Here is an 18,235-nt window from a genome sequence, read left to right on the forward strand (position 1 = left end):
CTGGTCTGCGTTGCCTTGGCGACGTTTAAATCTGACGTCTTTGCTTTTCTACGACTGTAAAGCTAACCTCTTTATGTCTATGGGCTAACCTATCCCGCTGCTGAAACAAGTATGGTCACGTGACTGCACAACGACGTGTGATTGGTTAAGCACAGTCACGTGGTAGAGCCTTCAGCGGAAGTCTCTCTCTCTGTCAAAATAAAACATTAAAATGAGACGTACGCGGGGGTAAAAACAATGAAGCGTAGCAACGAGTAACGAGCTCATTGTAGCCTAATGTAGCGGAGTAAGAGTACAGTTTATTTTTCACTAATCTACTCAAGTAAAAGTAAAAGTATAGTGATTTAAAACTACTCCTAGAAGTACAATTTTTTCAAAAACTTACTCAAGTAAATGTAACGGAGTAAATGTAACTCGTTACTACCCACCTCTGGACTTAAGCAACCTTTCTGAAAGTTGTAAGTCTACTGGTAGCTGTGCCAAGAGAAATCTCAATCATTACCAATCTTGCAGAGACAGAGAGCGTAGGTATATGTTGGGAGCTGACATAGTTACATGCTAATTATTACTAACTAACATGCTAGTTAACATTAGTAATTAAACCTAAACAGCTAATGGAAGTCCAAACTGTCTGCAAGCTTTTCCTGACAATACAGTGATTTGTCGACTATGCAACAGCAAGTTGCGTGGTTATGTCACAAGCCTGTTTTTACAAAAACATCTGCTATTGAGCCATAACGTGAGGTACAGGGTAATGGAGCCTTTTATACAACGTTGTGTTTCTTTAGAAATAACGGACATATAAAGTCTTTAAACGCTTCAGATATAAAGTTATCACTGTCAAAGTGATGTACAAACTGAATTGCAGTCATGGAATGCTAACAGCGGGTGATGGCTTCGTAGCATTAAAATGGCGCCATGGGAGCTACGCTTAGAGAGGAGAGGCTTACCCCCTTGGGTTAAACATTAGTACACTGACAGGATGTGTGTTGTTGACAGGCTCATAACGTGCAGTATTGTTTTTTCTTTCCTTTCCTCCCTGTCTATCTCTCTCTCTCTCTCTCTCTGTCTCTCTCTCTCTATCAGTTTCAGTTGGTTGTTGCAGACTTATTAATGCTTCTCCTTTCATGAAATATGCCCTCTCAAAAGCTTCTCTACATAATACAAACCTCTCTAGTGACTGCTCTGTGGCAAAGTCTCTGTCTATTACTTACTCACAGAAGGAAGATAGCTCAGTCAACTAAAACAGGATTATGTGGCTAAACTAGCATTTTTAAGTAAGGGAAGAACGGCAGTTTCGGATAATGTTCTTTCAATAATTGCCACTCAAAAATCTAATTAGGGCTCATTAGTCTCCTCTTGAAATGAGTGTCCTTATGATGATGAGCTTATGAGTTTTAAGTGCTGGGGGCTCAGCTGGGCCTGGCTTTTTCTTTTCACATTGTTGTTGTTTTTGTCGTTTTATGAATCCCACTATGGCTTCTCTCTTCAGGATCATGTCTCATTATGTAAGCTCAGACTGCTCACACACACACACTCACTTTTTTCTTCTTCTTTTATCAAGAAAAGAAATGTAATGATGACTCTGCATTTCAATGCTGTGGTAGTAATGATATATAATTAACCCTGCATTGTGTATGCTTCAATACATGTATTGATTCACTAGCCAATTATAAGGAACGGAAAAAGTAAAAAAAACAACTGTGTAATCAGTATCTCTATTGTCAAAATGTAATCTAAATGGTAATTGTTTACCATATCTCAAACAAAAGGAACACAATAAACTCAATACATAAGCATGGTTTTCATTCAGTCAAACATTTTCCACAGAGTGCTTGCGTTTCAGGCCAAGGAGTAACACAATGCTGTCACTGAATAACAAGATGTTTGCTCCATTGATCTCAAGCTGTGCACTTCTACTGTCAGACATGGCTGTGTTCATCTTATGCCGCAGTAATCCTTGTATTTACAAAGTCGTTGTCATGTTGAGAGCTTTACTCTGTTCAAGGCCATTGAACAGTTCAGCCTGCAATGAATCTCAAATTACATTTAATGCAGTAAAAAACACAAAGCTTTATTAAAGATCAACACTTGCGATATTTAAAAATCAAACCATCACTATACTCCTTCCACTACTGATTACAATAACTTGTCAGCAAGCAAGCAATTGTACCTTGTTGTTGTTGTTTTTCACATGTCGTCTGATGTTCAGCTGCTACTCATTATCTTTTATATTTGAATTAGCTCTATATACTGTAACTACACCAATAACTCTATCTATGATTTATTGCCCTACAGAAAACAGAAGCTCTGTGGTTGTTCTTGCCAAAATAAACCTGGCCCAGGGTTATCCCAAAAGTGTACACAGGCTTGTGCCTTTGACTTTTTATTGAATCACCAGACATTTTCTAACTTCTCTTTCTAACTTTCTGTTCCCTCCTTGTAATGATGATTAAACCAGAAGAGTTTATTGCTAATCCAAACATCAGAAGTTCTCCCACTGTAAGGTATGGACTAATGTCTATAGGTAACAGGGCCAAAGTGGGACTCATTTTCAGGTCCGGAGTTTCTTTCCTAGACCGGCCCACTTTACTTTACAACTGTAATGGAATTTAAACTGTATTATATAAATCTGCAATAGCATACTGTTCTCTACAGCCTTGCATTACAGTGCCCTTATGGAAAATATAATTTCTAATTAAGTTCAAACACAGTAACTGTTGCTTCACAACGTAGATGTATTAGAACAGTTAACATCTTTAAAACAACAGAATGTTCAACAATATATATTTTCTGTGCAAATAAGTGTTTACAGATATCTGAAAAAGAATACATGTGAACATAAAATGAGAAGAAAATAAAATATATTGCAGTTTTTAATATCACCATCATCTATTTTTTTACTTTGTATAATATTTCATATTACTTTCATCCTATTGCCTTTCAGTCTTGGGCTTTGCATATATCCTATCCTACTTTCAAGGATGAAAGGCATAATGGATCACTAGCAACCTTTGGGTATAGAACATGAATGTATTGGAACTAATTGGTTTGTACGCAATATTGTATTGCATTTTGCAAGACCTCAAGCATCCTGCACTGCTCCTAACTAACTTAGTTTACCCGTCTCATCGTCTTCTTTTGGTCTTTTGGTCGGTTCGTCTTAAATTTTACTTTTAAACTGCAAGCTGTTTTTTTTTAAAAGGAGTTAACAGTTTAGCACATCTGGCCATGTCACTTTCTAGAGCTTTTCGTTTTTAAACGTTACCTTTCAGCGCTGTCTTTGCACTTAATATTGTCTTTTTTTCATAGCTTCTTTTGCTGGCGGGTCCCATCCTCTAACAAGCACCACTGATTGACGTGTACGAGGTGATGTTTTGTTTTTGAGCAAAGTACCTTCGGAGGCCTAATTACGTAATAACCAGAATGCACTCTGTATTGGACTGCATGAATGAAAATAATGTTGGGCTGCAAGACAAAATTAATAGATAAATATGATTATCTGTTATTACTGTGATTGCAACCAGCCTAGGGACTGCATCCATGATATATTTCAACTAGGATTTCAACCCAGTGCCGTGACTAAACACCGCTGACCCTCGCAACCAAAACAAAAACTGACCAACCCACCGGGAATTGTCCCGGTGCTCCCAATTACCCAATCTGTGCCATTTCTTACTTCTGAAACCAAGAAATACCAAAGTAGGTCTTCCCTCATCACAATCTCTATAACCAAAATACCATTTCTGCATATATATCTGCCCCAACAGTGGGTCTTTCCTATTGATAAATTGGATGCTTGATTTAGCAATCAGTAAAAAGTGATCAGTGCATTCAAAAAAAAGTTTTTCAACCAGGACAATCATGCACAACCAATCACATTTTTGATTGGAGTCTTAAAGAGTCCACACCTCTTTTGATAGCGTAATTAACCTGTGCTTTACTGCCTGACAGCTCAATTTTCCAGCTGTATTCAATGTTCTAACAATGTTTTATTCATCAAAATACAAATATACAATAGCAGGGCTCTGACATCATCATCATCTTGTCCTCTTCATGAACCAAAACATGACAACTAATTATACAGAAGCTGTTGCTAGCATTGACATATTAACCAAGGTTTAATGTGTTAGGAAAATCATCAGTGTAATATTGGAGCAATGTCAATGGCGGGCAAAGCAGCTATTTGCTAAAATGATGTACCACTGCTAACTCCAGTGATGTTGTTTCACAGGAATGGATTAACTGTGTCACATGATGTACAGAGCAACTTTTCAATATCAGCTCAATGTCGACCACGTTTCTGCTGTTCACTGTCGTTGTTGGATCGTTAGCTGTTATGGTTCATGAGTATTGAAGTAAAGCTAGATGGAGTCATGTTCTCTCTAGTCTCTTAAGGCAGGGTCTCTCGTTGTCTGTGGTGTTCTAGAGGAGACATATGCAATATCAGGTGTCTTTTGGTAAATTGACTGGATACTCTTGGTGTTTCACTTCCTACTTAGCTGTGCGGACGCCTTGCAGCTCTCGTGAAGATAGACCTGGCACGTATCTTAAATGGAGAGCCTGGCGCGACTGGTAAATTATCAAACGCAGCGCCCTGTGGAAAATAGGGATTAGTATATAAATCTGCAAGAGCGCATTGTTCTTTACAGCCTTGTAATTCAGTGTAGTTTTGTAAAATATCATCACTTTCAATTCAGTGCAAATATATTACGTGTTGCTGCACAAATTAGATTTATTATAGTTAATAACATCTTTACAACAACATAATGATGTTCAACAATATCAAAATCTATTTTCAGCACAACTAAGTGTTCAAAGATATCAAAACCTTAAATTGAAAAAAATAAAGGATAAAAACATAAATAAAGATATACAGTATAGGGCTGCATGATTATGGCCAAAACGATAATCACGATTATTTTTATCAATATTGTGATCATGATTATTCTCACAATTATTTGTTGATTTTAACCAAAACAAATGTTATTGTCACATAGGCTCAGAGAGACGGGTGACTTATCATGAACGGGTCCAGCGCGGGTCAAACGGCGGAGACACACGTCGTGTGTATGAAATGTCTGTATCGTCACTGCGCTGCATTTTTATGAACAATGGTATTCTGGCCATGTGATGCGAGGACATTTTGTGCACCGGTGCGTCCTAGAGGAAAAATATTACTCGCGCCCTAGAGCCTGTGAGCTAACAGAAGCTAACAGAAGCTAATTAGCATTGCCACCGACTAGCACTGTGGTGGCATGCTCACAGCTGTTTTTGGAATAACACAGACGGGACAAAATGTTGCGTTTACTGGTAAACTGGTAAACCTTGAAACTGACGTATAACCGACTGCCATCTGTTGAGTTTTCCTCACGTTACTCTGTCCTCTGTGACTGTCTACGTTTTGAAACTAAGCTGCGCGGTGCAGGGAGCAACTGACTGGCTCATGATCAGACAGTGGTTTACGGAGAAGTAGATTTGCTATGCAAACCGGAGCAAGTTCTACGAAATGACGCATTTAAAAGAAATCGCTCCATCACGCAAATTTGATCGTGGGAAGTCAAAATTGTGATTGTGATTAAAATTTGATTAATTGTGCAGCCTTAATAGAGTACATGATCAAATAAAATGTATTACTCCCTCTGGTCTCTTAAGGCAGGGTGTCTAACGGTTTGAGCTGACAGTCCACAACCTGGCTTTCATGGATCCATTTCTGTAGTCTTACATGCTGCAATTATAGCTCACTCACACATACAGTTTACACACACACACCCGTCAGCGGCCTGACACATGGTAAATGTGAGTGACAAGTTAGAAATATATGATAATAACCCAAGTTCTGCTTTCATCTCAAAATGGAAAGTTATCTCTGAACAGTTTTACTGATATCATCAGGTACATTTTACTGAATAACCCCAGGTTTTTAGTAACACAGTTTGAAGCCTGAACTCGTTTAAGTTTTTCCCTTTCATGGATTCTTTTTCTTTTAATCTTAGACATGTCCTTCCACCTGTGTGCATACTAATTAACATGAAACAGTAATTATCTAAAATACAGACTGTGGCACTTCAAGGCACACTGTTTAATCCAAAGGAAACAAATCTTTCTGAGAATTTACTTCCTCATTAAAACTCCAATACAAAATATCATTTAGGTCATTAGACACTGAGCCAAATACACATACACCAAGCATGTGTGCACACCCAGACACACTTATATGCATGCACATAAAATACATAACCTTAAAATCAAACCCCCTCAGTCAGGCTTCAGCTAGGGGAATACAGCAGCTAAATTAGCATAATGAATTAATATCAAACACCGCTTTATCCAACTTGTACATTCTCACAGGTCCAAAGCTCTAACCAACTCTATCTTGAATGTGTCCCATGCTATCAGCATTACCACGGCTGGCCAGTCTTAGCACAATATGATTCATCTTGACAATGTTTTCATCTCTAATTAACTGGGTTAAGGTCCTACTAACAATACAATGGAATCGCATAAAGTCATGTAGGTTGGTAACAATTTCTAATTTAGCTGGACAGTTTATTGTCTCAGAAATAATTGCAATTTGCAACAAAATTGTCTCTTTTAGTGAACTAATATATATTTTATTTAATTGTTACCTTTAAAAAAATAAAATAAAATAAACTTATGTGACCCAGATATGCAGGTTCACAGTTTACAAAGCATCTCAAGTGTTATGGTACGGTAACTTAGCCTAATTTGGATGTCTTGCCAGCTAAACCGGGTATTACTGTCACTGTGTCACAAGCCAAAGCATTAAGATAATTTTAGAGCAACCAATGTAGTAACTTAGATTAATATAGCTCATTTCATGAAACCCATGGACACATTACACTAGTATTGCTACAGGGGGACAGATAATAGTAAGCCAACACAAACACGGACTAAAAGGAAAACATCCGTGCTAAATAGAAGGGGGACATCATTTAATGTTGGCTACTGACATACAAGCTCATTATGCAATCAAAAGTTATTTTAGGACTGGTTAACTCCCATATACTGAGCATATTAGTCATAGAAAGTATGTTTTAGTTGTAGGGCCTTTTATGATATTTAGGTAACTTGAAAAAAATGCTGTTTTCTCAACATGATGTATAAACTAAACAATGGCATTTGTGTCAAGTTTTTGTTGTCCAATCATCCAATCCAGATCTGTGTGTCCACACAGGGGATAGCCCTGGGTTAAGAATATGAAGTGTATGAAGGATGTTAGATAAATTAATAGGTATAGTTTCTGATCTGTTTAGTGGAAAGTGTTGTAAAAAATCAGGCCTTTGGTCGACTTCACTATAACTCTTCTCAGATAGAACGCACCAAACAAAGTCACACATATGCTTGTTAAATAAAGTCTGATTCTGAAGTTTTAACAGCTCAAAAGTTACATGTTGCAGCTTGAAATGTCTCTTGTGTCTCTCATGTTTTTATGATGAATGTCACCTGCATTATCATACTGTATTTCCACTTTAGTTTTAATTAATGCATTGCTTGTCATTGGTATTCCGTTCAAGCAGATGGTAAAAATCTCACATTGAGTGATAGAAATCCCTCTGGAGGTTGAGCCAAGCTCCTCCACTTACACAGAGTAAACTAAATGAAAGGCTAACAGCTGGTGAAAGTTTGCCAAAGCTAAGACTTGCAGAGTTTGTTTTTACTCTGAAAATGTCATGTGGTGTTGATTGTTGCTGCCTGGTAGGCTAAGAGCATGTTTGCACTCAGGACCCTATCTTGCACCCGGCAGCGTAGCACAAAGCCTGGTGCAAGTGTCTTTGCTAGTTCAAGGCCGATGCATTTGTTAATGTCCCATCCAGCGCACACGTTATTTATATAGCAAATGCACCTTCCATCGTTGCACCCATGGGCGTTCTGGCCTTACAGGGAGGTGTGTTCAAGTGAATTCTTGGCGAATTGCTATCTTGAGGCAGCATGAAGTGCATTGCGCCATTGACCAACAAAAACCTGATCTAAAGTCAATAATGCGGCATTTCATTGTTACTTTAACAACGCATTAGTAAAATGCAACTAGGCTTATGCACAGCACACACACACTGTGCTTCTCACACACAGGGAACCCTTCAGAACCATGTGCCCGCTGCACAGACCCTATTTTGGGCGTTAAAATAGCAAAAGTGGTTTTGGACATGCCCTAAACGCACCTGTGCCATGCGCTTTACGCTGTGCGCGTATATCATTAAAATAGGGCATGTGCTTAACTACCCTCCATTTTCCTGATGTATTCTAATAGATGAGAACAATTAATGTGGCAACTGCACAGGAAAAAAACTCACTCTGACGCCATGGTTTGCTTGTAGTGCGAACTCCGCACAATGTACTCAGCAATCATTGTCAAAGGTTTCTTCACTTCCCTTTTTCCTATTATTTTTGTAAATTAGGACGCTGTGACTTGCTTCTATCATAAACATGTTTCACCTTGGCTAGGTAAGAACATTATTCAACAAAGGGTTGTGACATTAATTCGCTGGTACAGGTTCTGCTATCCAGGGTGATTTTTTTATATAAATCTGTTCATGCATAGCTGTACTCATTATAATCTTCTTTAATAGACAGAGAAAAAAAAAACATGAATTTAAATGTACTCAGTATTACGCATCTGCAAGCCATATTGTTAAAGAATCAAACATCAGGAGCTGTTTTGGAAGGGGAAATTGTAACAACTCTCATTATGAGAGGGAGGAATGGCACTAAAGAAAAGGTAAAAAAGATAATGAAATACAATTCACATAGCAGGTGTAGTTTATTGCCATATGCAGACTAGAATAGCATTGAGTGTTCATTCCATCAAAACACTGCATGCACTTTAATACTTTTCTCAATGGCACAAGGTCAGGGGTGCTCACGTTTTAATTGAAAGCCTTGTCGCTTCTAACTTTATTTTGTTCCTCTCCTCCCTGTCGACTGTATACAAATGTTCATGAGAGCTTTCTGTAAAATTAATATGTAATATCGTGATAGTTTTGGGAAACACATTTTTTTTCTCAGCTGACTTTTCTTTCCCCAATTGTTTGTTAACACTTTACTTGAAGATATCTACATAAGGGTGACATGACGCTGTCATGACACAGTCATGACACATGAGCCTTAACCTTAACTATAACTTGTCATGACAAAACCAAATGGCACTTACTAAAAGAAGCGTTATGTCATAAACATTTTACATTTTTTATAATGTTTATGACACATCCTTGACAGTGTCATGTCACTTTTATGTAGATACCTTAAAGTATAGTGTAACCCATTGTTTTGAGGATAAATCATGCATCCTGACGCTTTGTCTCCATTTCTGCAAGTCATTGAATGTTAAATTTGATTTGGTACATTCTATATGCAGCATAATTTGGTAATTGGGGGTTTCTGATCATAGTAACAAGGCTATGATGTGTCTGTCTGCCAGTGCTCAAAGGGAGAAAGGTTAATATGAGTTAGAGAATGAGAGACAGAGAAGAGAGTGGTTACAAACTGAGGTTAGTTTTCCCTCATCTATCCAAGTTGTTTAATTCATCAAGCACATACATTACCAAACAGAGGGGGCTTTGATTTTGTTAACTGGAGACTAGTGTTATGCTAATTTATCACAATGCACTTTATTGCATTATCTTACAAGGTATTAACTTATTTTCTCTTCCCACTCCTCTCCTCTCACCTCCTGTTAATTATCTTTCTAATAACAATTACAGTGAGGCAGCAGGGAGCCTCCTAATTTATTCTGCTCCAGAGTAAACCCTTTGGAAGGTCCTCCTAGGATAGGGATCATTACAACGATGATAGCTTCTATATTGTGTGCGTGTGTGGGTGTCTGGGAGGGTCGACTAAGGTAATTCTAGACTTGCTTCTCTATCAGATTGTAAAATGTGCCCTACACCCCTGCAACCAGCACCTATAGTGCAGTAGGTTTATTTGTGTTTGCACCTGCATGTGTACGTACCTCTGTGGGAGTCTGCTCATTAGTTTGAGAATTTGCAGTTCAGATTCAAATAGACCAAGGATCCTTGAGTCAATCTCTAAGCCAAGTCCCAGGTTTGTCTGTTGTGTTATGATGAAGACCCTGTGTGTAAAACAAATTGCTGCATCTTCAGCAGGTCCTTATCGATCACCAGGGACGAGTGAGTGACAGTTGAATCCAATGCTTTCTCTCTTCTAACAAATAATAAGCAGTTATGAGATAATAAGATGTGCTGGGGAAGTCGTATTCATGTCTCACAATTGCTCATTCATCAGGCCAACAGCTATCAGCTGACGTCTAATCATCCCTCTGACATCAACATTTTCAAATGATGTGCTATACTTTTAGTGGTGCTTTACAGAAAGATTTAATGTCCGTCTACCCTACAGTTTAATGCTTTAAACAGCTCATATATATTGTTGTTTGTTCTTATTTCCTTCAATGATATTTATTTTAACAGAGATTAAACCAGTGTAATTCAAACCAAGGCCAGACTGGGATAAAAATTCAGCCCTGGCACTGTAGCCACACAAGCCCACATTACCATGCAGCCCTAGCCACAGACATGTGCATTCACTAACTACATTTGTGTACACATGGGGAAAAAATATAAGCAATACCTTATGTAATAGATTTTTAAACATTTCACGTAAGTAACAATGCATGTTGCATGCTGTCACTGTCATTCTCTACAGTACGTTATTTGTTGTCACTGTCTGTCTGTTTGATTGTCCGTGTTTCTCTCTGTTGAAACTGTACATATTGTCTGTCTGGTTCTCCATATTTTTTTATCTGTTTTAACTCTAACTGCAATCTAAATATGTTTTTATGGCTCTCTTCAGGGTTTTTCCTTGCTCATAATTTTTGGAAATTTTGAGGGTAAAATACTTCAATTCCTGCATTCTGACACATTTTAGGCCCTTTATATGGTAAAAAGGTCAATATTTATGTAATGGAAATCAAAAAAATGCTGGTGGCAGGTTACAATTTAAATACAAAATATAACGGAATATCATTATATTCAGTAGTCCAGTAAGGGGGCTTTCACATCTGGGATATGGGCTGTATAAGACAACACTTGACCCCAAAGACCAGTTGTTTAATTAGCATGAACAGGGCTTATGGTAACTTACTTTTCCCCAAGGAGCACGTTTTGTTCCCAAGTTGAAAGATGTAGGCTTGACTTACATAGGCTAATTATTTTACTGCTAAATTGTACAATAACACAATTATGTTATGGACACAAAACATTGTGAAATGTAATGTTTACTACGTTTTATTAATACAAAATTATCAGTGATGCTGAATACAGCCTGTAATGTAAAACTAAACACTATAAGAATCAGGTACAGTAGAAGGACAGAGCAGAACACAGGGTTTTCATATGTACTGTAGGCCTACACTTCACATCAGGCGTTAAAACCAAATGTACCAAAACACCAAACCGTCAGACAGCCGGGCGGACAGACAGCAGTTGGAGCTCTGGCAAACCTCTGCGCCCGTCATCAGTGGAGCCCATCGCACAGCCATGCTTCTGTCTATAAAAGGCCTCCTTAAATTTAAAGTAGGGGGTGTTCAAACATAACCTCAACAATGAACCCACCTGATCTGGAGTAAGTGTTCTGTCTTGTAAAGTGTGGTCATGGCACAATCGTTCCTTCCCAGTCTCTAGTCTCTAATTACTGCCAAGGTAATTAGCACGGAAGATGTAACATTGTATGACACCATGGTTCCATCCGCCTCCAATGGGAGTCCCTGGACCTTGTCCAGAAAGTCCTTGGAATTCTGTATGTGATGATTAGTGTTGCCAACCAGGAGTCCTAATATAGTTGCCAGGTATTTAGCAATTTTGTACGTGACTGAGTTAAGACTGCTGACAATGGGTCTGAGGGGATAGTTTCCCTTATGTGTTTTTGGTAAACCATACAGACAAGGTGACGTATCTGCTGCTTTGTCAATGAGTCTCCTTTCACAATAATAGTGGATGAGATGTAATTGTTTTTCTTTCTCAGTTATTTGCCCTTAGCCCATTGTACATCATTGGTGGTGAGCTTATAAAGACTTGAGGGGAACGGACCTCCAAGGAAAATGATTTAAAAGTCTTTGTTTTTATCCACATGTTGAAAAATAACACATCTTAAAGCACAACCTGTCAGACACGAAAACAGAACAGATGGTAGTACATACAAAAAAACTATGCCGTATATTGTAGCTGCTGCTGCTGTGTTTTCATGAGCACAATTTACTCACTCTTCATGGTGGCTAAGTAAAAGAAAGACATGTCTGATGTTGTTTCTTAAAAACATCTAAGAAAGCAGAGGGAAGCATGACTGCTTATTGTTGCCAGAAATCAATGTCTTGCCCTCGAAGGGTCAAATTCAGAATTGATTTCCTTCAGTCCATTTTCCCACAGTGAGAACTCTCTGAAGCAATAAATCATTTCCTCAAGTACAATGAGCAAAACAAATACCTCCAAGAGAAAGGCTGCTGGAGCACTTAAATGCCTGCCTCCCTTGTGCACATAATTCCCATTAACACTCTCTAAAACTTATTCACAGTCAGGGAAATGTGTCTCTACAGCTCTCAACCTTCTAATGGTTATTGGGATAATTAGGGCGCCGATACAAAGATTTTTATATGGATGTAGAAGGTTTTCTCTTTATGATTTGGAGAAACATTTCAATGTACTGCAGTGCAATGCAGCAGTTTGAATAAAAAGTGAATATCATAAGCTTTACAAAGTTTATTTTAATTCCAGAGCTGTTTTATTGGAGTCAGTTAGACATAAAAAAGTCCTCTACTTTGATGAATTATTTTTTGCACCCAGGAGGAATTATGGTTTTTGTAGGTTTACATTTAACTTTGTTTACTTTGTTTGTTTCATTTACAGTAGGCTACTGGAAGTGTGTGTACAGGACAGTCTGGCAAGTTTTAGCTTCACTATTTGTTTTATTCTACAACAGTCTTGCCCTTCAATTTGTAGTAGAGAACAATATAAAAACTACAACAAAGTGCTTCAATGTTAACAAAATGTTCACAACACAATTGATCTGTTTTGAATTGATGTCCTGCATTGAAAGAAAATTAATTATTCCAGTCAGGCCCCAATTACTGTGGATTTTGCACTGTGGAGCCCTGTTATGAAAAACTCTTTGATCATGAGAAGGACTCGCACATTTGCCAGCCTGTGGCCTGGTCAAAGACAGCCATAACGTCTTGTAGGCTGCTGTTCTAAATTGTTCCGGAGGTCTGTGCTGCCCTGAAAAAGGCTTTTTTTTTAAAAACTGCGCGCTGTCAAAGATGATACATATCACAATGACATGTTGCCTTTGCTGTTAGGGAGTGTCACTTATAGAAAAGGTAATTTTGAATGTCACACTCATGCTATATGGCAAGAATTTATGCATCCCGTTGGACTGATTTGTTTTGGGCTATATTTCCCAAAAGGCACATAGTACAACGTGTGCTGGCTGCCTAAAAAAAAATGAATCACTGCAGGAGGGATTCATGGGAAATAACTACCTGTGAGAGAGGCTCACTTGGATCCTTGTGTTACTGTCAAATGGTTTTCTGTCAAAAAACTACTACTTTATACACTTCACTTTCAATTATAAAGTTGAAGTGGAGATGGTGTCGGAGGAACATTTGTTTTTGGGTTGAGATTTCATATCTGTTTCGTTTGCATGTTTCACCTGATCCACAGTTATTTACTGCCATGTTGTAAAACGTTTGTAAAAATATGATAATGTGTGTTCGTTTTTTTTGTACTTGCTCATTTACCATTACTTTTTTTCTTGTTTTTGTCTAGGTAAGGGGGGAGTCTTTGAACCTGTGCCAACTGTGTGCAAGTCTGTGTGTGTTTTGCTCATTCGTGTATGCCAGAGGGGTAGTGACGTCACTGAGTTGAGAAGAGAGAGTAAGATTCATTCAACACACACACACACAGACACACACACACACACACACACACACACACACACACACACACACACACACACAAAGACGTGCACAGCTTGTTAAAATATCCTGATGGCTCTTTGATTTCATTTGAGCTTCAGTTTGTGCCATTCCAAGCTGTTTGGTTAGGATTTTTAATTTAATCAGCAGGATGTGAAGGAAATCAAAGCTGCTGTAATCATCTTTGGTTGAAATAAATATAATTTGGAAGCTCCTGGAATAGAGTAGAACATACAGGTGGTGTACAAGCACCACCTGTATGTATGCAGCATGTATTTTGATATGAATGAACAAACCTTCTTATAAATACTTAGTATTGAGAAGTACTTAGTAAAATACCTTGTCAGATAAGGCTCAATTCAGATCTGATTTCTTTGATGGCCACATTTTGTGCTGTTGTTGCTTTGGATTACATTTCGGATTACATCAATAGGTACCAAATAACCAGAACATAAAAGTAACATGGAATTATAAAAGAAGAACACAACTTGCTATGGCCTAAAAAATATGTCCGCCCCCTGCAAATCAGAGGTGCATTGTGATGCTGGGGAATACTGTGGTGCAGACGGGAATGCTTGATGCATTCAGATTAATATGTAGTGAGCATAAGGTTTTTTGTAGAGGGATAGAGAACGTGCAGAATTCTACATTAAGATGGAAATGTTAACAGATGCACTGACATTTGAGAAATGTTGTTTTAAAACTGCACTTGGTGGTAGCTCTGTATAGTATTATCTCTATGTAGGTCCTGATCCAGTTCAGTGAAATTTGGTCATTTTCCCCTCCGGCAAGATTACTTTAGACTTAAAAGCAGAACATCACTACAGCAAGAACTACGAGTATAGGGTCAGGCATGCTTAGCAGAGTTTACCATTATTTATCTTATTTATAAAAATACATTGCCATAGCTCTTTTAGAAAGAGGCCCTGTTTCTATAAGTTGTTTTGTGTTATACAAGACATGTTGTCAATGTGGAACATTTAAAAAAAAAATTGAGCTTTAATGAGCTGTACTCAAATGCAGCTGTGATCTGCTTCACCGGGAAGGGAATCTCTGAGGGTCGGCCATTCTCTGTACTGTGATAAAGACATGCTGTGAAGCTGTGAGTGTTTCCATCTGTCACGTTGTCACTTGGCTCCTCAATTCCATCCTTTGCTTCTCTCTTTCTTCCTAGTTACATCAGTGTTTGTTTTCATGTATTCTCCCTACTTTTCCTCTTTACATCTCTTTCCTCCCTTCCTCCTGTCCGTCAATGTACAATCCATCACCTAAATTGTCCAACTGTGTCCAATTTCCTGCCCCACTATGTCTTTATTACATATAGAACAGACAGTTCTCCCCATTTCCATTCATTTGTGACAAAACAGGACATTCATAATAATAATAATATTAGTAATAACTTCTATTTATATAGCACCTTTCATGAAACCCAAGGACACTTTACAGAATAACTGTGGCTAAGCTAAGGGAGGTGTTTCAGGATTTTTTTTAAATTAAAGGCCCCAGGATGTAGCATTTCGGATATCTGAATGTGGGGAATGGAGAGCGGGCCACCGTTTGAGGACTGCATGTTTTGGTGTTGGTTGTATGGATGGAGGAGGTCAGAGAGGTACTCTGGGGCCAGGGCATGGAGGGGTTTGTAGGTGAGAAGGAGGATTATATATGTGATGCAGGACTTAATTGAGAGTGAAGGTGGTTGAGGGGTGAGGTGATGTGCTGCCAGGAAAATAGCCTGGAGAATGATGACATTAGAGTCCCGTCTCTACCTCCCAGCCCACTTTGAAGGCATTCCTACTTTTACTTTCCCTGCTGTTATTTATAATTTTTTTTATTTATGCTCTGACTCTATAGTCAAACCCTTTCTGCAGTAGTAGCAGCGGGGAACATGTGGGAATAGGAAAAGCAAACAGGTAGTTGAAAGTAGGTAAAAAAAAAAGGTAGTTGTTTTTATACTCATTTCAAGTTAATACTTGTATCATGGCTTTTATATGAGACCATGTTAAATGCTTTAATGTTTAAGAAAGACATTTTTTACTCATACTGTCTGTCTGAATATACCTTTATTCAACCTTTGTCCGAAACACTCCGTTTTAGCACCCGTCTCTTTAAGACACCCCTCCCGAAAAAAAGTCTATTTTGCTCTGATTGTTCTTGGTCTTCCGCATGTGCGCTCATAGTCTCTTCAACATTGCAGCCAGGGAATGATTGTAACAGTACTGTAGCGGCACTTTCTACCTACTGTATACATAGTATTGTTGTTACATCACAACCTTACTGAAGTTGTCATTGAAAGGCCCCGTTTTTGACTACTGCCTATTTGCATTCTTCTGTGGATTAAGTGTTTTGAAATGTTCACAATATTTATAAAGCTCCTAGACTTGCTGTATATATAAAAAAAAACTTTAATATAGCTCTTGTACTTTGAACATATGACAGTGTTACAGGGATTAGGAAACCCGAGGAGAAACTATGCACCTGTTGGACCTCTGAGGATACGTTGGGCCTTACACAATTTTGAATTCTCCTTGAAGGGATGTATCAAGTGGTGCAGAAATCAAAACAGAGCCCAATAAGATCAGTAATAGGCTTTCAGAAAGAAATCATCAATTTTCAGGGAGCATTGGCCATCACTGTCATAAATACAGTTAACTGGAAATTGTTGGTGTAAATATAATTTTGTGTGTCACCTTCAACGTGGATTAAATGTTCCTGATGGTTTCAAGTGCAATCATTTCATTTTATAAATATTTATGATAAACAGACATTCTGAGTGTTGAGCCTTTAAACACTGTGGCAATACCCATTCAACAATTTATACCGCTGACATATGTTTGGCTTTTCAATTGGACTGAACATAGATTGATGGAGTAGGTTTACAACTTTCTATTTTGTTTTAACTGTAACTCTAATTTTACCTGGGCACATTCTCAAGGCAGCCTCTCTTATTGAGTGATTACTAATAATATCAAAACATACATATAACGTCCATTAACTGGAGCAAAAGTCTTTATATTACTTTAACATGAATGTTCATGATGGTTAGAAGGCAGATAGAATGCATTTAGATGATGGGAAAATATCATAATCTGCCAGGAACAGATCTTTTAAAAGCAGCCATAGGGTATAATCTTTTAAGTAAAAATGTCAAGGATCCCATGCATGTTTCACCACTTTGAAAGCCCCTGCTCTCTGTTATAAATATTCTGGTTGATCAGAACTGAATATAATTGAGCCATCACTATTGCCATTAGTTGCATCACCTGCTCTAAAGTCAGAATGTCTTCCATGAAAAAGGGTAGCAAGGAATCATTCATTTACAAAATGTTAAGTACTTTTGTATGAACAGTATGTATTATACTTTAGACTTAGAAGGGCAGTGAGAGTTAATGTCAGATGCTAGTGGCACTGAACTATGTACTAATTTTCCCCCTTCCCTCTCTTATCACTTCTCTCACCTCCCATGTCCAGGGGACACTGTTTCATGCAGATAAATGCAGTTTGATTTCTTTTTTCATTGTGAGTCTGCACATTGTGGCTATTCACTGTTTTATGCTCCTGTGGCTTATATCTTAAATTGTTGTTGGGTCAAATCGGAATAAGAAATTTGGATTTCTTTAGAATGACATTCATATGTAGATGGTGATTGTATAAATGGAATAAAAGGATGAAATGAAAACTTGACTGAAGGGAGGCGATGGTGTTAAAGGACGAACAGGATGCAAACATAATGACAGCACAACAGATTGAAAGTATGGAGGCTAAATTGTTGCTCCTTTGGCAGGCTGAATGCTAAGTGCAGACATCAGCGTAAAAGATAGGATGAATCACTTAAGTCCATAATGTTCTTAGCTTTCATTCGGTATTTCCGTCATATAAATGTTGCTTTTGCGTCAGGGAAATTCTGGATTACTTCCCTGGCTTCTCTTCACTGGCTGTCAGCTAAATTCTTCTGGCTATTCATTACCCCAAATTCAGTATCTAGACTATTCTGTCTGTACAGTAAGGGACTGTAATGGTGACTCATCGGTTTACTGCTACAGTGCTCTCATCACGCAAAAGTCAAGGAGCTCTGACTGCCATGTGTTTCAAAATTCTTTGCAAACAGAAGAATTATATTGTTCCTAAAACCTATTCAGTAGTTTCTGAATTAGTCATTGTAATGCTAGCATAAATTAAAGCTGCAAATCCATGGGTCATGTTCTGCATACACAATGCAACATACAGTGGGTACGGAAAGTATTCAGACCCCTTTAAATTTTTCACTCTTTGTTTCATTGCAGCCATTTTCCA

At 38.1% G+C, this 18,235-nt stretch overlaps 1 protein-coding gene and 1 long non-coding RNA gene across 3 annotated transcripts in view; one reads left to right on the plus strand and one right to left on the minus strand.

Moving 5' to 3' along the window:
• lsamp (limbic system associated membrane protein) overlaps positions 1-18,235 on the plus strand; it is a 603,277-nt gene that overhangs the window by 282,017 nt on the left and 303,025 nt on the right. The window lies entirely within an intron of this gene.
• LOC117938043 overlaps positions 16,129-18,235 on the minus strand; it is an 11,010-nt gene continuing 8,903 nt past the window's right edge. The window contains exon 3 of the long non-coding RNA XR_004655312.1: positions 16,129-16,183. This is a non-coding gene — a long non-coding RNA (uncharacterized LOC117938043). The remainder of the gene's footprint in view (positions 16,184-18,235) is intronic.

Source organism: Etheostoma cragini, chromosome 3, assembly GCF_013103735.1.
Source record: "Etheostoma cragini isolate CJK2018 chromosome 3, CSU_Ecrag_1.0, whole genome shotgun sequence".
Lineage (NCBI taxonomy): Eukaryota > Metazoa > Chordata > Actinopteri > Perciformes > Percidae > Etheostoma > Etheostoma cragini.